This window comes from Balearica regulorum, chromosome 3 (genome assembly GCF_011004875.1).
Source record: "Balearica regulorum gibbericeps isolate bBalReg1 chromosome 3, bBalReg1.pri, whole genome shotgun sequence".
NCBI classification, from domain to species: Eukaryota; Metazoa; Chordata; class Aves; order Gruiformes; family Gruidae; genus Balearica; species Balearica regulorum.
In genome coordinates this window covers 76,635,616-76,659,124 of record NC_046186.1, presented here as the reverse complement: position 1 = coordinate 76,659,124, position 23,509 = coordinate 76,635,616, and positions in this window count along the sequence as shown.

The following is a 23,509-nucleotide window of genomic DNA, read 5'->3' as shown; positions in this document are numbered from 1 at the left end:
GGTGTTGCTGTTCAACTACCTTCAGCTACTGCAAATGTAATGCAATTTGTTTCCATACAGATTTCTTTTAAAGCTGTGTGTAGTATGTGTCCTAAATACATAATTACACATCAGAGTATAATGGCTCATTTGGGTTTATTTTGTAACCAATATGCATTTTAAAAGCAAATTCTGAAGGAATATGCAGCAACAAACATGCGGCACACATTCTGGAAGATGTTTTTCTTTTACACTTTCACTCCTAAGAAACTCCCAATGGCCTATTCCTGCCAGAGAAACAGACAAGAAAAAGGGAGAAGAAATAAACCCTTTCTTTAAGAATTACCTTGAAGGAAACATAATGACCCTGTTAAGAAAATAGTCCAGTAAACACATTTTTGGCATGAGTGTCCTGTGAATTGGATGGTCTAGGAAATTGGTAATAAGATTTTGCATTTTTTTTCCTGCACTTGAAACTAATCTGTGCTCATAGCAAGTCAGCATAGCTATTCCAAAGAGTTTTTCAGTGACTTATGCAAAATCATTTGGCAGTGACCATTTGGGCAGTTCTTAGAGAGCTCTGTGTGCACTGCAAGAATTACAGAAAAATTTCTGTGCTTTTCCAAAGTACCGTCTATAATCCTCCAAAAAGCCAGTTTCCAATTAAAAGTCCTACAGTGACAGGAACAAAAATGCATCAGTGCATGCAGGTGAAAGATTTGAACAGGAATCACCTGGGGTTGATCTCCAAGAGTATTTCAGACAACCACTCTCACTTAAGTTATTAGTAGTTCAACATGCTGCTTTATTCACTAGTTGTAGCCAAAAATCTTTGGACTCTTTTCCTTCTCTTGTAACTCCACAAGTTGCCTTAAGACAAGGACCTGCCTTTTGACAGGACTGCATGACCAACAGTGCCTTTACCTACATCTTCTCAGCAAGCTCCCAACGCTGTGAAGAGCACTAGGTTCATCCTGTTTAATTGGAAGCATTTAAAATTGAGACGCTGAAATCAGGTACCATCTGCATCAGGAAACAGGCACTTCCAAAGGGCACCTAAGAGCTAAATCTCCCCTCAGAAGCACTTCTCTTTCTCCATCAACTACAGAGGCAATTTAGCACAAATAGGCTCCTAATTCTAGCACCTGAGTTAATTGCTTAAAGAAAAATAAAAATGAATCAATTCTGCCTCTTTGAAACTACCTGTTAGCTATATTTAAGCAGAGGAACTTACTGGATGTAAGAAGTTCCCTGTTTTAAAGATGAACGGGAGAGAAATACTTTGCTTTCTACCTTATGGTCACTGTGTGCGTGAGTAGGTGAGGCAAAGCAAGACTTGAGATATCATGAGTCTGGATCCCGGTGGGCAAAGCCAGTGGTGTAGTCTGTGGGAATCCAGTTAGGCAGAGGGGCAGGGAGCTGTAGGTCAAGGCAAATATCAGAGTCTTTGTGTGGATAACAAGGACTTGTTCTGCTTTGGTATCTGCCAATGACTCTACAGCATCCTTCACAGCAATAAATAAATAAACTCACACTGTCATGCATGGAGGTTTTGCCCATCTTTGTAGAGGGGACCAAATCAAGCACAGAAGGCAGCCCAGGTTTAGCAGAGGCAGAAGGAAGAGCCTGAACTGCATTCTGGCTAAATATGAAACTACGCTACCAAATTTTACGTGCAAAGTATACAGCTCATCTCTCTTTCTCTGTAGGCCATGCACCTGTACTGTACTAGAGATGTGCTTTCCTGTCCACGTGGCAATCCTGTGCACCAGCTAGCAGAGAAGACCTGCACATAAACATCCGTGAAGTATAGCTATAGGTTTCTCAGTTTGTTTCTGGAAGTGCAAATAAGTCTGAGGGAAGCTGACATGGAAAGAGACAACAGATGGAAAGTAATAATCTCTTCCTTATCAAGTGAGACAATCCCGTTTCCTATACTATCTTCAATCTAATATTACTAAAGTAAAAAATCTAAATGTCATTTTTCTTTCTCCTTGCTCTTTTGATTAGTTTAATAAAAATACTATAGAATTTTTAAGTGAAAGTATATGGAAAATTATTCATGGCCCTGGGATTTGTCCAGAAGGTCTGCAGCACCTCCCTGCCTGAGCTTCAAAGTGAGGAAAGCTTCATTCATTTGCCTTATTTGCCTTCCTGTGAAAATTTCACATTTGTTGAATCCAGATGGGATCTGCATTTTCAATGTATGTATTTGAGGTCAAAGAGCTGCAATATTAGCATTCAGATTTTACCATACTTTTTCAGACCTGAGGAAAAGCAAGATTTCCATTAGCATCTGCATCATAACATCTCTATTGTATCTCATGGTCCTTTCTCTTTAGATTTAATAACGTTGCAGGTTCAAGTCAGAGGCAGCTGAGCCTGAGATATATCAGTGGAAAAGGACCCTTCAGCCTCAAGACACGATAGGTGTGTCACACCAGTCAGTGCTAAGGGGAAAGCTGATTGCTATTTTAGGTCTTTCTGGATGATCTCTGTTTTGGTTTCCTGACTTCTTTCACCTCTTCTCCCTAAGTCAGCCCCACATGTGTTTTTTTAAGAAACATGTATGGTGTAGCAAAATGCTTCAGACTCAGCTGGGGGGAAGAAAACTGGTATCTCACACTTTGTGCTTTTTCTTCCATGTAAGAGGAAAAGCTCCCTCATTTTTCCACTCTCCTTATCCCTTCTTAAAGCACCCAGACAGCTTAAAGACATAGGTGTAGAATCTGAGTATCAAGAATCTATGTGAAAAACAATATTATCAGAGGATCACTCTGTAAACCTGTATTTCAGTGAGCTTTGTGCCATTTCCTGAATAACACCCTCAGATCTCATGTACTGTCTTATAATTATGAAAAATATAACTTGGTATAGCATGCGCTATGTCAGCTTCGATTATGCCAGCAGAGAAAGACATGGGACACAGAGAGAGAATAAAGGGAGAATGATGGCTGTCTACTGGCTTATCAATTTACATCTCTCTACAGTAAATCTAAGTCTTTTGTGCTGTCAGTCATGCACTCCTACGGCAGTGATTGCTGGCATATGAAAATCACGGCTTGGAGATCCATTTGTACGTTCACATATTTGCACAGCCTTTCTGGGTTTATTGCTTCAGTGGCTGCAGCATCCCCCATCAGCGTGGGACCCATGATTTGAGGCTTGACGTTTCCCCCTACTATGCAGCTTATGTGCAACAGTTCATACCAACACTCTCTGAATCACCACCATTCCAGTTCAAATTATGAAGGAAAATGGAAAAAACCCTCAGGAAACTGTAAAGGTAACAAACAATCATGTGTTAGATGACAAATTTCAGGCCTATAAATTCCAATAATATGTTGTGATTGTGGGTAAAAATAACACACCCCCTCATCAAATATTTACTGTGACATAAATAGCCGCCTAGCCAACATCATGCTTTTGAACACATTTACAGCAACAGCATATTTTCCGCTGGAATGACACACTGGAAATTAATGAAGACAAGAAGACACGAACAAAAACTGTCTCACTGCTGCCATCGCCACTGTAGCAACTGTCAGCAGCAAAGAGCAGCTTCCTGGAAATTTCGGAGGTGTGGTGTTCAGAAAACAAAAATTATACTTGTTACAGGTATAACACATGGTTATGCACGCATACACATGCTATATTTCCTATGAGCTGAGCAGTAATTTAGGGCCTCACAACCAAGGGCAAACACTCGACCATGTAAAATTTCCTGCAGGACCATAGGTAACTAGCAAAGAAGGAAAGAATCAAAAACCGTCCTCGCCCTAAGAACTGCACTCAGCTATTCCCCCAACATGGAGTAAGCATTAAAATCTGTAGCAGAGTACAACCCTCATCTAAATACTTGAATTTGCCTCTAATGGGTTAAGAATTGTGATGTGAGGAAAACAAAAGCCACTGGAAAATATGGCAGGATAATAAATTATTGCCAATTTCCTGAACTTACGTAAGTTGATCAGAATCCCTTAGAAAACTCTCCAAGCAATGTTTCTCTCTTAAATTTCTCTGCATTAAAAAAACAGAAAACTGTCATATTCATGCACTCGGCTTTTGAGCTGCATTCCGTAAGGCAAGTACAATTCTTCCAGATCAGCAAATCTGTACAATATGGCAGTGTTTGGTTCCCACACTGAATAAAACATGGTCTGTGCTATCCGATCCATTTATTAGACTCGGCATTATTTTCTCACTATAAACATTCCTAATAGCTTTGGACCACTTTCATCATGAAGTAACAAGAAGAGCACGAAATCACTACTGTCTTTAAAATAAACACATACATTATGATTTGGGTTTTTTTCCTTGTGTCGAGGCTGAAGTCTCCTAACGCTTGGCACACGATGGGGCTTCTACTGCAGAAGGTTATTTCCTCCTTGCCATCTTGTAAAATCACAAAATTCCTCTGCCTGGGAAGAAGGGTTATTGCAAGCAAGTAAATGAAAACAGAGAGAGCAGAAGGCCAGTGTTTTCCTAATTTACCCTCAGTTTTAACTGGCAAAGATATTTGAGTCCTGGAGTTTGATTTGAACCAATAAGGATCCTTATTTGGGGAACAGAAACTAACCAGCAACAAACACCATTTTGCAGCATGTGTTATTGGTAATAAATAACCCTAAATAGTATTTGCTATTTTTCCAGCTCCTTAGACATCTGTGTTACTTCCACTTGAAGCCAGTCTCCCTTATGGCAAGACCATCACCTTCTGCACCATCAGGAGGAACAGCACTGGGATTAACCTAAGGTCCGCTGAAGTCGGTAGCCTGTTACTGACAGTGGTCAACTGAAGATGTCCAGGAAGCAGTGAAAGAGCAAAGAAAGCCCACAATGAGCCACAGTTATGGCCTTGAGTTTCTCTTCCGTGTACATGTGTCATTTGAACCAGCCTGAATTTTCATTTTAAGCTGCTGCCTGCTAAAATTGCCTTGGCGAGTCAAAGACAAAGCCCAGAATGTGGTGTAGTGAGTGGGATCTGAAAGCGGGGCCCGATGAGATGTATCCGCAGGCCCTGAGGGAACTGGTGGATGAAATTGCTAAACCACTCTCTGTCCTATTTGAGAAGTTGCAGCAGTCCAGTGAAGTTCCCACTGACTGGAAAAGGGGAAACAGAATCCCCATTTTTAAAAAGGGAAAAAAGGAAGACCCGGGGAACTACAGGCCAGTCAGTCTCACCTCTGTGCCCAGGAAGATCATGGAGCAGATCCTCCTGGATACTATTCTCAGGCACATGGAAAACAAGATTTGATTAAACATTAGGAAGAAAATTCTTTACTGTGAGGGTGGTGAGGCACTGGAACATGTTGCCCAGAGAGGTTGTGTATGCCCCTCCCTGGCAGTGTTCAAGGCCAGGTTGGATGGGGCTTTGGGCAGCCTGGTCTAGTGGAGGGTGTCCCTGCCCGTGGCAAGGGGGTTGGAACTAGATGGTCTTTAGGGTCGCTTCCAACCCAACCCATTCTATGATTCTATGAATGCACAGTCTGGAGTTTTAACTACCAGGCCTTGACAATCTTGCCAAAAGCTTGAAGATGTATCTGTGCCCATAATACCAGAAAATACATTAAAACACTATTCATTCTTTCACCTACTCCATGTTCTTTCACCTTTGAGACATGTTTTTGCATGTGAAGTACTTGAATGACAGCACTAGCAGCGGCCTATCACACCAGAATAATGAAGGATTAATTACCTCCATCATCAGCACTCTATTATTATTTGTAGCATCAAGCGCCTGCTCTTTTCTTGCGAGCTACAAATGCCTGGGAACATAGAAAAGAAGACACTTTGCATTAATTCAACAAGTCTTCTAGCCTGCACCTGCGTTTAATTAGTTACTCTCAAATCAGACCTGCAGAGCCAGAAGCAGCAAGTGAGAGCACCGCTGACTGCTGGCCTGGCTGGGCTGCCAGCGTAATTAATTGCATTCTTACCGTGGCTCTGTCCTCTGCACAAACAAAAGTTAATCATGTATTGGGAAAGTCTGAGCTGATGCTTCTCCACCATTTAAGCCAGGACATAGAACATTTCAATAACGGCATCCCGTTCCCCTTTGTATTTACTGCTTGCCTCCCAAAATGGCATGCTGACCACCTCAGTTCTGCTGGACACCTACACGGAGGCAGGCAGTGAGAAAATATAAAGGAAAAAAAAAAAAAGCAGTGAAAACCTGAACTAGAGAAGTGCTGACCACAGAAAACCACTACTCAGCAGCTGTCCTGAAAACAAAGGCTTGCTTGGGCAGAGGTTTGGCAAAATGACAGCTAATAACCTGTCTGTGTTGGCATTCCTCTAGCCCTCAACATTTCAGTGTTCATGTAAGCTTCAAGCTATTCATACATACTAATGACTGTATCCTCAAAGCACTCTTTGGGAAAGAGGGAAGCATCATTATTACTGTTTAATACATGACAAGGAGAGCAGGTAAAGGTCTTCTCCAAAGTTTCTACAGAAACCAGCAGAAAAGCAAGGTCCACTGCGCTTTGGCATGGCTGCTGTTTTCAGCACAGGAGCATCCCTCTTTGCTGGGAGCTCAGGAGACCATGGGCTACACCTCACCAGAGGGCTGGCAAGGAGACAGTGCAGAAAGAGACGTTTAGGCATGGAGCTGGTACTTCCGAACCAAGTGGTACCTGTGGGATGTGTCTGAATGGAGAGGACAGGGTACAGGTCTGAACAGGAGCCTTGCACTTTTGTCACTGCAAGTGAGTGGGTGGGTTATTGCTCACAGCTCCATGTCTTCTGCCCCTTCTTCCCAGGATGGCCAGCACCGTATTCATGGGGTTGGAGCAAGGACAAGAGGGAGAGGGATGGCGGAACTCAGCAAGCCTGGGAACGAGGAGATGTTTCCTTTCCCTGCTTGCTGGAATAACCCTCTGGGGTGATGTGAACTTTCTTCCATATGAATAAACTGTGAACAGACTCTTTGTTTGCAAAGGGGGGAGAGGGACTTAAGCAACAACCAACTTTGAAGCTTTTGAAACATGCATTTTAGAAATTATGGGCTTTCTTTTTAAATCTTTTTATTTCCGTTTTTGAGAGCAGCCTGGTACATCTCTTTTTAAAATTAATGGCATATACTTGATCAAAAATGCTAAAATGCTGGTTCCAGCAAATTACACAGATAATTAAGCCTAATTTCAATAATGCTCCAAAACACTACTAATAAATCTTTGGGTTCTTGCATTCCTTGAATGTACACAAACTACTTCATGAACACCAAATTCCACCCTCACAGCTCCTTTTCTGTCGAGCTTTGGCAACCCCGAGCTAAATTCTGCTGTCAGTTATATCCCTGTAAGTCTGGAGCAATTGCTTGTCCTCGGTGGCATAACTCAAGATTACAGCTGTGTAAATGAGCACAGAATGTAGCTTGAAACGTTGTAAATCTGACCTTCAGCTTGCTTCCATGAAAGGGGAAAACGTAGGAACTTGTTTTCACATCCAGTAAGCTTCTTGAAAAACTATCCTGCATAAATATTATGATTTCAGTCATAGATATAGCAGCATTAAAACAGAGTTAAAACTGCCCAGTATCTAGGTCTACCGGGAGGAGGCAAGATGCTGAGCATTATATTTATGAGCTACCACGAGCAACATTTGCTTTTAATCACTGATGTGCACGTTGCCCCCCCTACTATGACACATTAAGACCTTCAGCTCATTCTTGGTTAACAGGTCGCTGTCTGACCTCAAGATACCGCAGCATTTCATCACAGGCAGCACTTGAATGTTGATCACCCACCTCTCACCCACATAGCTGGATCTATTGTTCTGGGGGGACTCCGGGGGTGCGTGCCTCCCAGACCACCGGAGAGTGTGAGACCTCTACGGACCTGGGCATCACCGTTGCTCCTGCTGAGCTGATAGCTCATTGCCCCCCACCCCAAAAAGCTGACCCAAGGCATTTGGGGACACATCTTCACATGGGGATGGACAGATTGAGTCCTAGTGCCGCCAACCCCCCCCCCCCCGCAATGGGGTTTTGCACTGCCTCAGTGGCACGTCTGCCTGTACTCTCGAAATACCTGTGAGCAGAGAAGGACCGATGAAGTGAAATCTCCCTTCTTGCCCCAACTCCTCATGATAAGCAGGCCCAGCAAATAAGAAAAACACTCTCATAGCCCTGAGTGCTTTCCCAGACTCCTTTTAGCCATCATTTCTCTGAAGGGTGTTGCAGAAGACTTGTCAAACGGAGGGTATCGTAACACACTTACCAAACTGAGTTAGAAGGAAGAATATCACAAAAAACTGGCTTCTAAACAAAACACCAAAAAGAAAAGACAAAATAATAATTTCAGTGTCTTTTGTTTGTAGATGCACAAGTTAAATAATTCATTATTTGTTAAACAACTGGGTTTGGAGAAAACGTCATTTGCCAAAAGTGCAGCACAATCCTTGCAGGGTTGCCATTTGCAGATATGAAAGAATATCTTAGTTATTACTTATATACACATCTACAGCATTAGCTAGATTCAGGCTAGAAAAAACACCTGCAAATATGTGTGCAAAATGCTGCACAATAAGTGCTCCTATACATGTTGATTTTGATCATCAGACTATCCAAATCTCTTTACCCTGTCCTGATATGTCCATGTGACATTCAGAAATCTCTAGCAGACCACTAAGTATAACAAATTACTGGCCTATACTTTCAGTACTTCTGTCTGCCCAAAGAATAAAATGATGGCTCTGTACTACAGCACACAGCTGGACAAAGCTGGACAAAGATGCACATATCTGGGGCAGCAAGGATATTTGTCAACAGAAGAAAAGCTTGCAGAGGATATGCCAGCATTTTATTCGCTTCTAGACTGCATTATCAATCTTCAGCATTACCCAAAATTAAAAGTCACTGCACTTATGCAAAATACTTTTAAACAAGCAGCATCCCTTCATTTCTAACTTTCTTAAAGCATAATTTGATGCATTACCATAAATGAATGAAAGAGCCATGAAATCTCATCAAAATGTGAAGGGAGACTGGATCCAAGTACAACGGCTTGTAATTAACCTGCCATTGGGGGGCTGCTTTTAAAAAATGGACCAAACTCACTTCATGCTGATTGCTATTTAAAACACTTTAAATATTTTAAAATAACATTTCCATTTTTCTTTCTGTATTAAGGAGTGAATGTGCTTTCTATTTTAATTCCCAAACTGAAAAAGCAATAGAACAGTGTTTGAAGAAGCCATTTCACATACATGTCAACAGAGACATGTACCTGGTGATAGCAGAGGGGGCCACATTCTTGTCTAGCACCATCAACAGATCAACAGACTACTAGGAAACTCTGGCAGGTCAGCTAAGGACCTATATCAATGATGAGAAATAAGGGAATTTCTCTTTACTTAACAATGAAAATAGTTTCCATGATAAACTCTTCCTAGTGCCTGGTTTGTTTTGGAAACTCTGAGAGATCTGCAATTGCTTCTGCAAGAGGGGACTGTTTCTGTGGAATCACAACAAAACTACCCACAGGTATTTAAACTAAAAAATCATTAATAAAATTACCTAGATTAATTTTTTTTTCCCCTCCCTTGCTTTTTACTAGCTTATCACTTCTTCAGAGTTTGTCTTGAGCTAAATGTCACTGCAAACTGATGTGCTGGGTGCAGAATAATAAATTTTATCCAAGACCTTTTGAGTTACAGGTCATTTAATATAGTAACTGTGGGCAAGCTGGGCCCCTATTGCGCTCCCACTAATGTCAATGAGTATTTCTTACCCGTGAGTTCAGAAACGGATACCATCCCTGGCTGTGACAGATTGCTCCTAATCTAAATTTGTCACACACTGCCACTGTCTGTACCTCATTTTCTGGGTGCCCATCTTCAGGCATCCAAAGATTAATTTGTAGAGTAGGCAGGTGCTATTGGAAGCGGAGGGAAGACAATCTCCACTTTGCGTGCGGAGACTCTTGCCGTTTGGATGTGGTTGCTGTCCTTCACGCACAACCCTTGCGAAGGACTCTTCCCCGCTTCCATCCTAAATGCAGGTGAGTAAATGCAGGTGCAAAGGGGAGAACTTACCTGGTTATTGCTTTGTGTCTGCAGCAGAGTGGCAATAGTCCAGGGAAGCAGAGAACATAAAAAAAGGAAACAAGAACTGGGAATTTATGCCCAGGACAGACAGAAAAAAAAAAAAAGCCATTTTGAGTTAGTGCTGGCAGAAAGTTGGGTGCAAAGACACTGTCATCTGCACTTTGGTTCTGGATGTGGTCAGGATTTACAAATCTTGCTTTAGTAAAGAAGCCCATCCTGCATTTAAAAAAAAAAAAAAAACCAACAAAAAAAACCAAAAAAACAAACACACGAAAAACCCCACAACAAAACAACAACCACCAAAAAACATCAAACAAAACCAAAACAATCATCTTCTCTTTTCAGTAAAAACTAACCATGACTTCTTGTGTCTGGCTAACTTACTGGGTGGAAAAGATTAAGATCATGAAGCTCCAAGCAATTTCAACAAAAGCAAGGTCCTTAAGTTCCCTACAGGCACCTGCCCAGTTAGCTGACCCCTTTTTTGATTTTCCTCTCTACAACTAAGATTTTCAGGAAACAAAAGAGTAAGAGCACTTCAGTGCACCCAGTCAGCTGTGAATATGCACAGGATGAAGATGCTCTGCTGAGAATGCCACAGGGAGAAAATGACTGATCCTCTGCAGAGTCCAGGAAACCCAAAGCCCCCTACTGAACAGTTAGAATGAAAAATACAGAGATAAAACAAACCCTAGCCAACCACAAAGGATATTTATTCAGTCAGGAAACACCATCCATCCATAGCCCAGTGTTTCATTTCACAATTCTGGTATGTTTCAATACATTTTTTTCTGGGCTACGTAATATGCCATTCATTAAATGCATGCATATATATTAGTCCTAAAAGACCAAACAGTTTGCCTTGCCAGCTTTTCTGTATCAGATTTTCCCTGTGTTTATAACTTCTTTCTCTGTTGCTGCAAGATAGACCTATACAAACAAAAATCAATCCCTGCCAGACTGCACAGGGAAACACTGACCCTGAGTAACCACAACGTGCAAACAGTGTGGACAGCCTAGATTTCATTCCTTTAACCTGTTCAACTCTTGGAAGATGAAAAGCAGGTCAGAATTTTTGCAGCAGGTCTTTGATTTTTTTTTTCTTTTTTTCAACAGTCTTGTTCTCCTGAGGTCTTCACATCACTACTGGAGGATAGGAGTTGCTAGCTGAACATGAGGAGAGCCCCTGGCACACAGCAGGTCAGTAAAATGTGGAATCTGCAAACCCTTAGATGTGTATTTAAGCATACGAGTAGCAGGTGAAACCCTGGCCCCAATGATATCCATGGCAGTTTTGCTGTCAGCATCAATGGAGGCAAGATTTTATCCAGTGAGGTTAACTTATGATACTAATGTAAAAGGCAGGGCCCAAATTGTTCTTTACTCATCAGAAATGAATAATACTGAGTTTGAAGTAACGCCAGATAACCAAATTACACATGCAAATAAACACGTTGTGATGGACTGCAGCGGTGTAAGTGAAAAATATTATTCACCTTCCAGGAGAAAAGAAATAGTTTTTAAATGAACCTTTAATTTAATCTATCCCTTTAGAATATTAGCTTAAAAGAAAAACTTATTACCCTTTAGGAAATATACCCATAATGGCGGCTTCCCAGGTAGCTCTCATGAAAACATTCAAAATAAATGTGAACACACACTCCAGGTTTCCATAAATGTCAACATTTATTTCTGGTAAATATTGTCCCTTGCTTTATCTCTGCTAGTGGTGTCCCCTCAGACCAATAAATCCATGCAGGAGTCCATACCTACTTATTACTCTCATTGGATTAGCAATGATTACAAGTGACTGCTGCATGGGTGTCCTGGATGGAGTCCGAATTCTTCCCCTATGGGACACGGCCTCACAGTGCTGTATGACCCCCAGGAGATATTTTCCTGCTCTCAAGCAGTACGGGTGTTCCTGGTGAACCAGGAAAGTGCAAGGTCTGCCCCTGCTCTCAGGTCAACATGACCACCAAACATTTGTTAATGATGAGTTGTCCCATGCTAGAAGGGCCATTTCAACATCCTACACTGCCTTGCTATATACATCTACCTGGTCGACACGCAGTAACCACATATACTAATCATACAGACCAGAAGTTAGGATAATTTAACATCTCTTCTTCAGAACACCCCTAGGAGAGAGGGAAGAATTGCCATGCCCATTTCTCAAATGGGAAACAGTCCGTATGTACCAACACAGCCCTATAAGCAGGGCTTTGCTATGGGTGTGGCAAATGGCGACCACAGCCAAAGAAGCGGGGCCGTATGGAGAAAAGACTCTGCGAAAAAGGAAAGGACTGAATTCACCCTGGGACTACACTAGGCATACAGGGTCCTGCAAAGCAGACAGTCCGAGCGCAGGGAAGCGGAGGCTAACACAAAGCAATTCACTCGTTTCCCAAAGAAGACAATAGTGGCTGTGGAGGGCTCATGGCCAAGACAAATAGAGATGTATTGATTGTACATCTGCCCACAGGCTAACTTTGTTATGGGAGAAGGGAGCCTCAGAAACCTTGAGCTATTTTCCATTGCAGGAAGCCCTTGGTGATAATGGGAAAGCACAAATTGCCCGTCCTTTCCCTGGGAGTGACTTGTTCCTGGGATGCACCAGGCATGAAGAAGTCTGCTGGCATAAGGTCCCTTGGAACCAAGACCAAAGACCTGAGGGGAGCAGGAGGGAAAGATGAAAGCAAGAACAATTTCACAAGAATGTGGAGAAAGGCCTTTAACCTTTTGCTGAAGGCAAAAAAAGGAGCAAAACCCACTGGATGTCAACTCCAGTGCCCCTGAGTGAAAGCCCATCCCTACCTCAGGAGGCTGAGAAATCGAGCTATGGAAAAGTAGCTGCGATAACATGCAGCAGTCAGACTCGCCATGAACTTCTCTTTTATTGACCACAAGCAAGGAACACTCAAGGGAATCCAAAGAAAATACATCTTGTGCTACTGGTGAAAAATAAATACTTGTTCTGTGGCAAAGGAGTAACCTGGAAACAAAAGAGAGACTGGGAAGCCACAGTGGTAACTCAGCCTAAGTAGCAATTGCAGTGAAATGTCTGGGAACCCTGCCTCTGTACAAGTAACAATATGTTCAGTGCTCCTGAAGCTGTTCTCAAAACATGCTCTAACAATGATGCATTTGCACTGTTTCAAATTTGTGCTGAAGACAGTTAATTCTTATAGATGGAAAAGGCCAAATGGATGGCTTGACCTTGGAACTTGGCCTGGAAGGTGTTCTTAGCCTCAGCGAGAAAAGCACCGTTCATTTTGCATAGCAAAGCCTGAGAAGAGAGCATGAGAAACCCAGGGATGTGCTAGTGACCTACTTGGGCTTTCTGTTCACCTAAAGCCACGTCAAGCTTCAAATTGAGTCATTTCTCCGTTTGCTACAAACATTCCCCAAAGCCCATAGGGGCTTGAAATCTGATCCAGTACTTTTCCCAACATGTTTCTGCACAGACCAACAAGTCAGGAATGATGGAACAAGCTCCAGGTCAAACTTTCTTCCCAGGTTTGGGGGATGCTAAGGCCTGACCTTGCAGTGCATGTAGCCTTCCACTGGGAATTCGCCCTCCCACCCTAAGACCCTTTGACTGTCACTAAATGACAAATGAAGCAAGGAGAACCTGCCCTGAGAGCCAGGTAAACCTGCTCACTCCTTTCCACAGGGTGGATGGAGCATTTCGGGAGATGTAGCTCCTGTGTCTGCAATAACAGCAGCTGGTTTGTCTTCTGAAAGGTGGGAGGTAGCTATCACCTAGATTGCTGTTACTGGAGCTATCCTGACTGTGGGTGTGGAAGATATCAATGGGCAATGATCTCTCTCACCTTTCAATCTCTGTGCTGGCTTATTCTCTTGAATAATGTGCTGCAGTCTATGGACTGGAGCCTGAACTGAGTCACTGAGTATCTTCACTGCAGTTAGGCACATTTAGATGCTGCCTTGAAATCCTTCTCAAGCCCATGTAAAGCCCTCAGACTTGAACTCTGTGGGAGTTGTGTTTATATGCAGTGCTTTAAATGCTGGACTCTGTCCCTCTGGGTTGACAGCCCACCTGCTTTCCAACAAGAATTCAGGGAAAAGCTCCAGTGCTATCCATACCTGGATGCCAGGATGACAGCCGGGCTCTGCAAAGCAACTTGGGGAAGACCCGTGAGGCACCCCAGTGTACTGCAACGCAACAGCTGCCATGAGAAGCCCTAGCAGATTCTCAGGGGGTGGGGATGCAGCGCCGGTGGCTGTGATGTGGCAGCTCTCACGTGCGCTAGCCTAATCCATCATTGCTCCCCACAGCCCTGCTACTAGGAGCCACCCTTTCCAAGGGTGACAGTCCTTCCTATCTGCTGCCTTCCCTGCTCCCAATCCAGCACAAATCATACCACAAGGCAGAAGAGGTAGAAGCCAGTTAGCTTTTCCCCGCCACCCACTCACCTGTCCCTCCGCCCACGTCACCTCACCAGGATGGGAAGCAGAGGCTCCAAAATGCCCAGAGGGCTGTCCCTCAGATTGTCCAGCCTGGTTGGAAGCAAAAGGTCCTGATGCAGGTGTCACAAAACCTAGCCTTGTGAGAGCTCATCTTGGAAGTGCAGAGAGCTCAAGACATGGTTTGAATTTGGCAGCTCCCCTACAAGCTGCCCACTGATTACTTGGCACAAGAGTGAGCCTGGGACGTGTCCCATCTGGAGTCTTGGATCCACTTTCCTCTATGTGAAGCTCTAAAAACAAAGGGACAGAGCCTATAAGCTGCAGAAGGCCTCCTCCTGAAGTCACTAAGAGACCAAAAACAAACAAAAAAATCCAGTTCATTGAAAATACAAGCCCAAACTTGTTTCTTGGTACTATGCAATATACCTTCTGCAAGTGCATTTTGACCATGCCTCTGTTGATCCTGCCTTGTGCCCACTCTGACTTGTATTTAACTTTCCACAACAGACCATACTCAGCTTTTGGCACAATAAAACAAATAGGTTTCTTCCTCTTTATTTGTGCATGTCATTAACATTAAAGACATGATGCTGCAATGACAATGGAATTGATGGCTTAATGGGATGAATTTTAATTTAAGTAATATTTCCATTAATCTAAAAGCTCTCCCTTAAAAGTCTGTAGAATTTATTTATTGGAAAAATTCCAGCATAATTCTACTGAAAATTCTCCTCTGAATGATAATATGTCAGACTTTTAAGGCTCTCTTCTGGCAGGATTTTTTTTTTTTTTTGCCTTTGAATGTTACTGACATAGGAATACATTTCTCAAGTCTTCTGTGTAACGAGAAAAAAAAAAAAAGAGAAAAGAAAAAGAAAGAAGGACTGCTGCAGAAATCACAGTAGGCACAAAATGCCACAGCCCCAGATCTGTCCCCTTGGCTGGAGAAGCGCATCCCAGATTTGTTACTGGTTTATTTTAGGTTATGGAAAATGCAGAGGATTAAAAAGGCAGAGGGAAGCAGATGCCATGCAGGCAGAGGCAGCTAAAAGCCAATCTCCATCCGAGAGCGCAGAGGCACTGCACCCAGCACAAGAATGTGTTTTGAGGCAAAGCTAAGCTGTGGCAGCTGGGGCTGGGACAGAGAGGTGCAGCTGCGCTAGAGGAGGCGAACAAGCGGGTGGCATTCCTGCTCTCAGAAAACAGCAAAATCCACCGTGCAAACCAAATCAGCACTGGTCTGAGGTGGGTGTCCTCACCTGCCCCCCTGCCCCCCCCCCCCCCGTACTTGTGCTCGCTGGCTGCAGAGCACAGGGCAACAGGATGGGGTCGGAGCTGCCGCCACGTCCAAGCTCAGCCTGCAGAAAAGTCCTGCTTCAGGTTTGCCCCTTTCCAGCTCCACGCAAAGGGAGAGTGTGTCCTCTCTAAGCATGTGCCATCAAGGGTGCATGTACATGTCTGCACATGCCTTTCTGTGGGATGACAAACCCAGGTACTCTTCTGTCCAGACTCCATTCAGGGAGAAGAGGGAAGGCCAGAGCCATGTGACAGTTGTCGTCACTTCGCTTCGTGCTCTGCTGGACAGAACACGCAGTCTGGGACAACTCCAATAGGCAATGGACAGTGCCTAAATAGGACAGCATGGAGCAGCTCCCCTGGGAGCACAGCCCTGAGCTTAGGATGCCACAGCTCCATCCAGGTGCAGGCACATGAGGATGACTACCTCTCTCCTAAATGGCAGCAGGCTCCCTGCCAGACATCCAGCACGGAGCCCTGTGAGTCAGCACAGACGAGAGAGGCCCACTCAGGCAGGCCCACCGGGCTTGCCTCCTCCCCGTGCTGCCCAGACCGGCCAGCCCCAAGGCACAGCCAAGGCTGTGTGTACACGAAAATAAGGCACAGCAGCCCAGCACCACCCCCAGCACAGCCAGATCCTCCACCTTGCTGCAGCTGCTTTGAAGAGTGTAAATCCAAACTGAACACACTAGAGAAGCCACCGGGTCTGCTCTGGCCAGCATGGGTGGATGTCCCTGCGCCACGGCGAGTCCTCTCCTGGGCTGCACAGGAGCTAGGTACAGGGCAGCGCTGTGCTGAGATCCTGAAGACATCCAGAGCACAACTGGCAGGCAGTGCTGCTCTCCCTACCGCAGACCCAGGTTAAGCAGCAGGAGTGAGATCTGGGTCAGGACACTGCATCTCTCCCCCTTCCTCTCCCCAAAACACCCTTGGCTGTACCGAACAACCCTGTGCTGCAGCCAGCGGACCATTCATTTTAATTTAGGGTAATTGTCAATAAAAGTTCAGAAATGAATCATACAAAGCAGCAACACCTCAGCACAGCAAAAGTTGCTTAGGTTTTGGAAGCGCTTTAAGCCCACAAGAACCTGTCTCCACTTATGGGTCATACCTCCAAGACAGGCTGGTTTCTTGAGCAGGGGAGGTGGAGCTGCTCCAGCAGCAGGAAGACTTTCCACCCAACTATCTAGCTCAGGAATGGGAACACAGCACTTCCAGCAACTCTGTATGGGGCCAAACAAAATTTCTCTTCCCTGCCAACAAGAGATTTCTTCTGGAAGATGGCACCAACCCCACAGTTTCATGGTACTCGCACACACACACGAGCAGAGAAGAGCGTGCTCCCTCCCTTCCGGCCGCAGCCCTGTTGAGGTCTGTCTGTCTCCACGGTTAGGGAGGGTCGGGAAGGGCAGGCAGCCCTTCGTGTGTGGCCTGAGCCTGGTCAGCATCTTGCACTCTTCATCGCTCAGCCATGCCTCTCATCTGCACCGGCTGTAGATCTCTCTCTCCCCTCCTCCTTGCATGGAATGATTTTGTGATACATCCAAATGAAGACAGTGAAAAATACATTAACTCCTGCCTGGACAATATAAATGCTCCCACTTTTTGCCACCTGAAGAGCTAAGTAAACCCACCTGCTTTCTACTACATAAAGAATACTGATGCTGACCATCTCCTTACAGTCTTGTGCAGGAAAACACATCACTAAGACACAGCTATGCTAAATACCTGATACAGAACACATTGAAGGAAGTCACTCTTATTAGCAGCCATTCAGTTAGTTCATAAGCCCTCTGGAGACAGATGAGGACTTTGCTGTCACATACCTCATTCTTCTCATTCATGCATTACCCTCTTTCTTTTTCCCTTGTCTCCCCCTCCACTCCTGCACCTCCCCACACCCACTCCAGGTTTCAGCCATGGTCTAGTGGATAGGGCATAGGGCTGACTGGCAGCTCTTATCACTGGGGAGCCAATTCACACCTCTGCAGCTGGCTCAACCCATATCACTGAAGTCCTCAGTGGCTCTTCTTCCCCACCTGGGAAGCAGTTATGGCATTATTATTTCCACTTCATATATCTAAAAATAGCATGAGGTGTTGTTAAATTGGAAATCTAAGGTGAGAGAGCATGTCTATGGGCTGCTTTGCATGGCCACACACAGCTCCAGGAGAGCCATCTAGGATGTGCATCCCCTGGGGCTGAACTAAAAAAAGCAGCATCAAGATGGCATCTGGAAGAACCCATCCATCTCCTTCCCAGCAGGGCGTTAAGCAGCTACACTAACAGCAGTTGACAGTGGGAAAGTTAATGGGTGCGTGCATTAGCCTACATAAGCACGTTTAAGCTAGGAGGGCTATGCAGAAATCCAATGGGTTAAGTTTCCAGGCCTTCTGTTGCAGAGATCGTGAAACCAGCTCCAAGGGCTTGAGCTCTGTCTTGGGATGGCAGTAAAACGACTTCACATCATCGCATTTTTTTACCTCAGACTTGTATATGTGTGCATACATGTGGGTGTCTGTATATGCTATTCAACGTGATTTTTTTAAAAAATTCTCCCTACTACCTACAGAAATGTAGATCTATTAAATGCATGATAAAGGAGGGGTTTATTTCTTTAGGTTCAGAAATTTTCAAGTGTAAATGTACCCCTACTGTATTCACTGGTCCAGGCAAGAGACAGCAGACAGCTTGCCGTGGCTTGGCATGAGCCCGGCACCAGCTACCTAATAGATCTGTGCTGTACCACTGAAAGGTTATGGTGAAATTTTATTTCCTCGGCATAAGCAATAGACACTACTGTTGGGCTTAAGAGCAGATGCAGAGCCTTGAAGTAAATATTTCATGACAAACAAGAAACCTGTGTAAACACTGAGTATAGATATATAATTGATGATGGATGCACTTGGGACTGGAGCAAGATCTGGAGCACTTGGCTTCAGACACAGTATCCAAAGGAGTTACTTCTCCCTCCAGATCTGACCTCTGACATGTCCTCCAGGGCAAGCTTGTTCAGCTCAGCTGTAGTTAGGAGCTCGAGCTGCCCTAGAAAGCTTGAGCCACATGGGCTGGAAAGAGGGAGAGGGTACAGGAGCAAAGCCAGACTTGGTGAGTGGAAAATCTCTCCCGTAAAAGCTTGCAAGACCTTTAAGGATCATCGTAATGGCTTTTTGTTGTTGTAGTTGCAGGGATCATTTTTTAAAACAAAGAGATAACATTTGGTTCATTTCTTTCATTTTGGAAAAGGGCAGCTCCTAAGCCCTTATTCTTAAGAAATAAGAGCAGTGTTACATGTTCAAACAATTTATGTGAGGATCCTGCCGTTTGTTATGGGAACAGCAAGTACAACTGCAAGTCCATTATCATCCCTCCCTGCCTCTGCATGCACAGCATGAGCAAGTGAAGAAGATTAGGGGTAAGAGCAATGGAGCCTGCAAAGTCAGTGACAAATATTCAGTACTCAAAACCCTCTCTGAGGCTTCACACAATGAAGTGAGGCTTTGATTTGGTCAGCAGCTGGACAAGGACCCACTGATTTTTCTCCAATTTACTCCAAGTCTCAGAAAATAGCAACCTCTATTTGTGACCTGATGGCTGAGAAACCCAGCAGCACTCTCCCCATGCCCCGACAAGCAGTTGGTGACAGGAGGTGGGTGGCAGAACTGATACAGATAAGTTACTAGTGTTAGAAGGAGTTTCTGGACACTTGCCCATGTTAAAACCTGCCAGTTTTATCTGCCTTTTTACTTAAAAAAAAAAAAAAATCACGGAGCAGTGGGATTACATTCTGGTCTTGTTTTCAAACCCACGCTTCCTCTGACCTCCACTCCCCGTATCTTCACCCTCCCACTCACAGCTAATCTCTTCAGGCCTCCCCTCACTCCTCTGTTGTTTCTGCAGATAACACGTTTATGTTGCTGTGAGTCTGCAGCAGCCGACAGACCATTTCTCATAATAAACCACTCCTGACTGCACAGCCAGGCTGGGCCCCACCACGTGAGTAGTTGCGAGTTTATGGGTCTTGAAAAGAAGGAGCTTTGCACATAGGAAGAAACCTACATCTGTTACCAGGGGGTTACACTGCCCATGCCAGGGCAATCGCAGCGGGGTGGAGGAGGAGGAAAGCGAGGACCAGGAGGTTTTGGTGCAGCCCTCCATGGCGTCCTGCGCGGTAAGTTGTCAGCAGGGACCCATCGCGGGCAGGGAAAAGGAAAGTCAGCTATCAACAGGCAGCAAGGAATGGCAAGGCACCTGCTGGATTTGCTTAGCAAAAGCTTAGCTGCCTTTAAACAAAGAGAAGGTTTCTGAGGAGTGATAGAGATCAAAACAGCAATTTAAGCGGCTTTCTGAGAGCGTGGTCTGGCTGTTCAGGCACATCCTTCTGTTCAGTGCCTCTGCCTGCAGACGTAATTAGGCACAGGTGCAAACAGAGGGCCTGGAAAGAAGAGGCCGTCTGCTGTGCCTGTTTAAGCAGAGAGCTGCGACGTTCCCGTCACAGTGACCTGTCAGGGCAGCAGCCGACGCCGGGGCAGGTTTCAGGGGCAATTTCCAAGGAAAGGTGTCCATGGACCAAAGCAGAAAAGGGGAGGGGGACAAACCTTACCCAGGGACACAATTAAATAAAGCAACGAGACCCTGAGCTGATGAGGTGCCAGGGGGCCCCTCAAGCTGAGGGCCACCCCCCATACAGACTTGCTGCTTTAGGAAAGAGAGGAGCATCGAAGGAAACGCTCTTCAGGAAGGCTGCATGGGCAGCGGAGGAGCACCTTGCCGGGGGAGGAGAGGAGGAATCTGAGGAAGTTGCAATAATTGTTCAGCCTAATTGCGATCGTGTCCTCCTCAGCCTCTCCAGCGGCATTCCCGTGCCTATGGTGTCTTCCTCCCCTTTCAGAGGGAAACAGATTTACGGGCTCAGCTGACATTATTCATTTCACCGGAAATTTGAGAGGGAGCCACTTGTAAAAGTCTGTGTAAAACAACAAAAGAAAAATGGCAGAGGGATAGGGCTGGTAGACATTGACAGTTACAGATGTCTTTATCTGCCTGAAACAGAACCGCACAGAGTACTCCAGCCACCTGCATCAGCAACAGGGAAAGGAAGAAAAGAAAAAAAAGGCATAGTTAAAGGACAAACAGGCCCCTAGGCTTGGAGAAACCTGTGTGTCCCTACACCTGAGCTGAACTGCTTGCTGCAGGTCCCCGCAGCCACCCCTGTGCCAGAACAGGCCTGTTGTGAGGGGCCAACACAGCTACAGTGCTGAAGTACAGCATGGTAACTTCTAAAGAAATTGAGATATGATAGGAAGTACCAAAGCTGTGGGAACTGCAACTTTGCTCCCTTCTGGCTCTTCTGTTGGAGCCTCAGATGCTTTGGACAGTGATCAATGAGGGGAAAACAACAGCATTTTCCATCTGTACTTGCTAAACAGACATACTGGTAGGAGCAGCTGCTGCAACCAGGGCATCCCACTGGCATCTTCTGCCCATGAATCTGTGGCTGGAGCAAGATCACTCCTGCTACAGAGGCTTGGAAAACATGCTGCTTTATAGAATAAGAAGTTTTGCACCAGTGAGAGAAGAATCAAAGCATTGCTCCAAGGAAACACCACTTTTAGTAGCAAAACTCTGGTGTCAAGGCACTAAGTGAAGGCTGCCAAAGGGCACAGCCAAATGTGCTAAAGCACTGCGGCACTGAGGAGTTGATGGCTGCAGCCTCCAGAACAGCTCTGGCACCCCAACACGTAGCAGATACAAGGCCAGACACCTGGAGGGTCCAAAAGCCCTGGCTCTGGGGCTGAAAGAGACACGTTTTGAACTGAAGCTACCAAAGCTTTCTGGAACAAAAGGAATAATCGCCTTATGGGAGCGAGCAGCAAAATGGAGACTTTGAACCAGAGGTCAAAATGTAGACAGGAGCCCTTGGGAGCAGAGGCATCATGAGATATGGGAGCTCAGAAGGTGGCACATGGTTGAACCTCCTTGTCTGAAGGGGTCCAGCAGAGCCACAACCCAGCAGTGTGGATGGTACTGGCTACTCCACAGCATAAGGATCTCTGACCCCAGGGACCTAAACCTATCAGCTGGTTCTGTGTCCTGGCAGCAGTGAGCAGGAAATTCAGAAGCTTTAGCACCCTCCCTGTGGACATAAATCCAGCTCTCCCATATCTCCTAACGCTTTTTGCCCAGCAGTCCCTCATGCAGAATTTAATTCATACAGTTCAGCACATGTTGGCAGAGATGTGCATCAGAAGCAACGTGAAGGTGTCTCTCTTAGAGCCTCACCGTAATTCCCCAGTTTCTGTAACTGAGTCCTGTAATTGAATGGATGGGAACGTCAGCAGAATTTTCTATCACTTATAGAGAACAAAAGACTTAAAATTTAACCTGAGTGACCTCTGAGGGCTCAAACCCATAGACTCAATAAAATGCACGGCAGAGAAGAACACCAACACATTTGGGATTTTCATGAACATTTTTGTCAGCTAGTCTTATAATTTATGAGTCAGGGAGATCTGACTCATGATTTTATGTTTGGGGTTGGCAGCAAAAGATGCCCCGTGCATGTTTGTACCTCACCGTCTCTGAAAAGGTCAACATCACTCATTAAGTGGTGTGTCAATGCTCTTGCAGATAAAGGACCCACACAGCTGGACAAGAGATGTACAATGAAGTTGCGGTGTGTATTATATTTTGTGGAGTAGGATGCTCTCTCACTGAGGAGATGACCTGAATAGGCAGATTGGTCTCTTTATGTCTTTCTAATTTCCTGACATCCTGTGATGTCAGACAAGGTTCATGCAAAGAAAATGTTACAATATCCAGCATATTCATGTATCCACCACACAGCACAGGTGTAAATGTGAGATTTATTTCTGCAAAATTCACCTTCACCTTCCTATTCTAGTCAGTAGCATCCTTTCACACAGCTCAGGTGAATTTCCATACTGAGCCAGAGAGTTCACCAAATGAACAGAATATGACACAATTTACTTGGGGGATTAAAATCCTTACTTACTGCTCATCTGTTTCCAAACAGTCATGGAACCTGTGGATGGGCAAACCTGCAAAAGAAAAATACAAGAAAAAACTCATACACATATATTAAAACATCAAAACTGTCTATAAAATGAAAGCTTTCTCCTTGCTCTTCTTAGAAAAACAAACCAACCAAACATATTTGAAATCATGAGCATATAAAGAAGGATTTGTTTCTATTCTCGTAGCAAGCAGGATGCAGCGCATGCTGCTGAAAGGTTCACAACTATGCAGCTCTAAAGGGGTTTATGTCAGAAACACTGCAAAAACAAACATGGAGCTATACAAATCCAGAGTGGTTTGCTATGGCTCAGTCTTATTATCCAAGTTAATGATGCTGCCGTGCGACAGCTGCACACCCAGGCGGGACGGGTCTCCAGCAGCGCTGTTTGCATCCCTGGAGCTGGCTCAGCCTCTGGAGGGGCTGCCTGAGGCTGCGGGGCCAGGGCCCTTCCTTGCCTGGGGAGGTGGAAGTGGGGCAAAAACCAGGGGGTGGGGGGCAAAGGGGGGGCCTTGGTCGCAGCTCTGATGGCTGGAGAGGCAGGAGGGGAAGGGCGAAGACGGCTAAGTGTGAGGAGCACTGGGAAGGGCAACTCCTCCCTCCTGTCGCCTCCCAGCAGGAGCCACTTCCCTGCATCCCCCCTGCCCTCCCTCCACAGCTCCAGCTTGGCCTCTCAGGGCTGTAGGATGGGCAATGCAAACGATGAGGATGGCT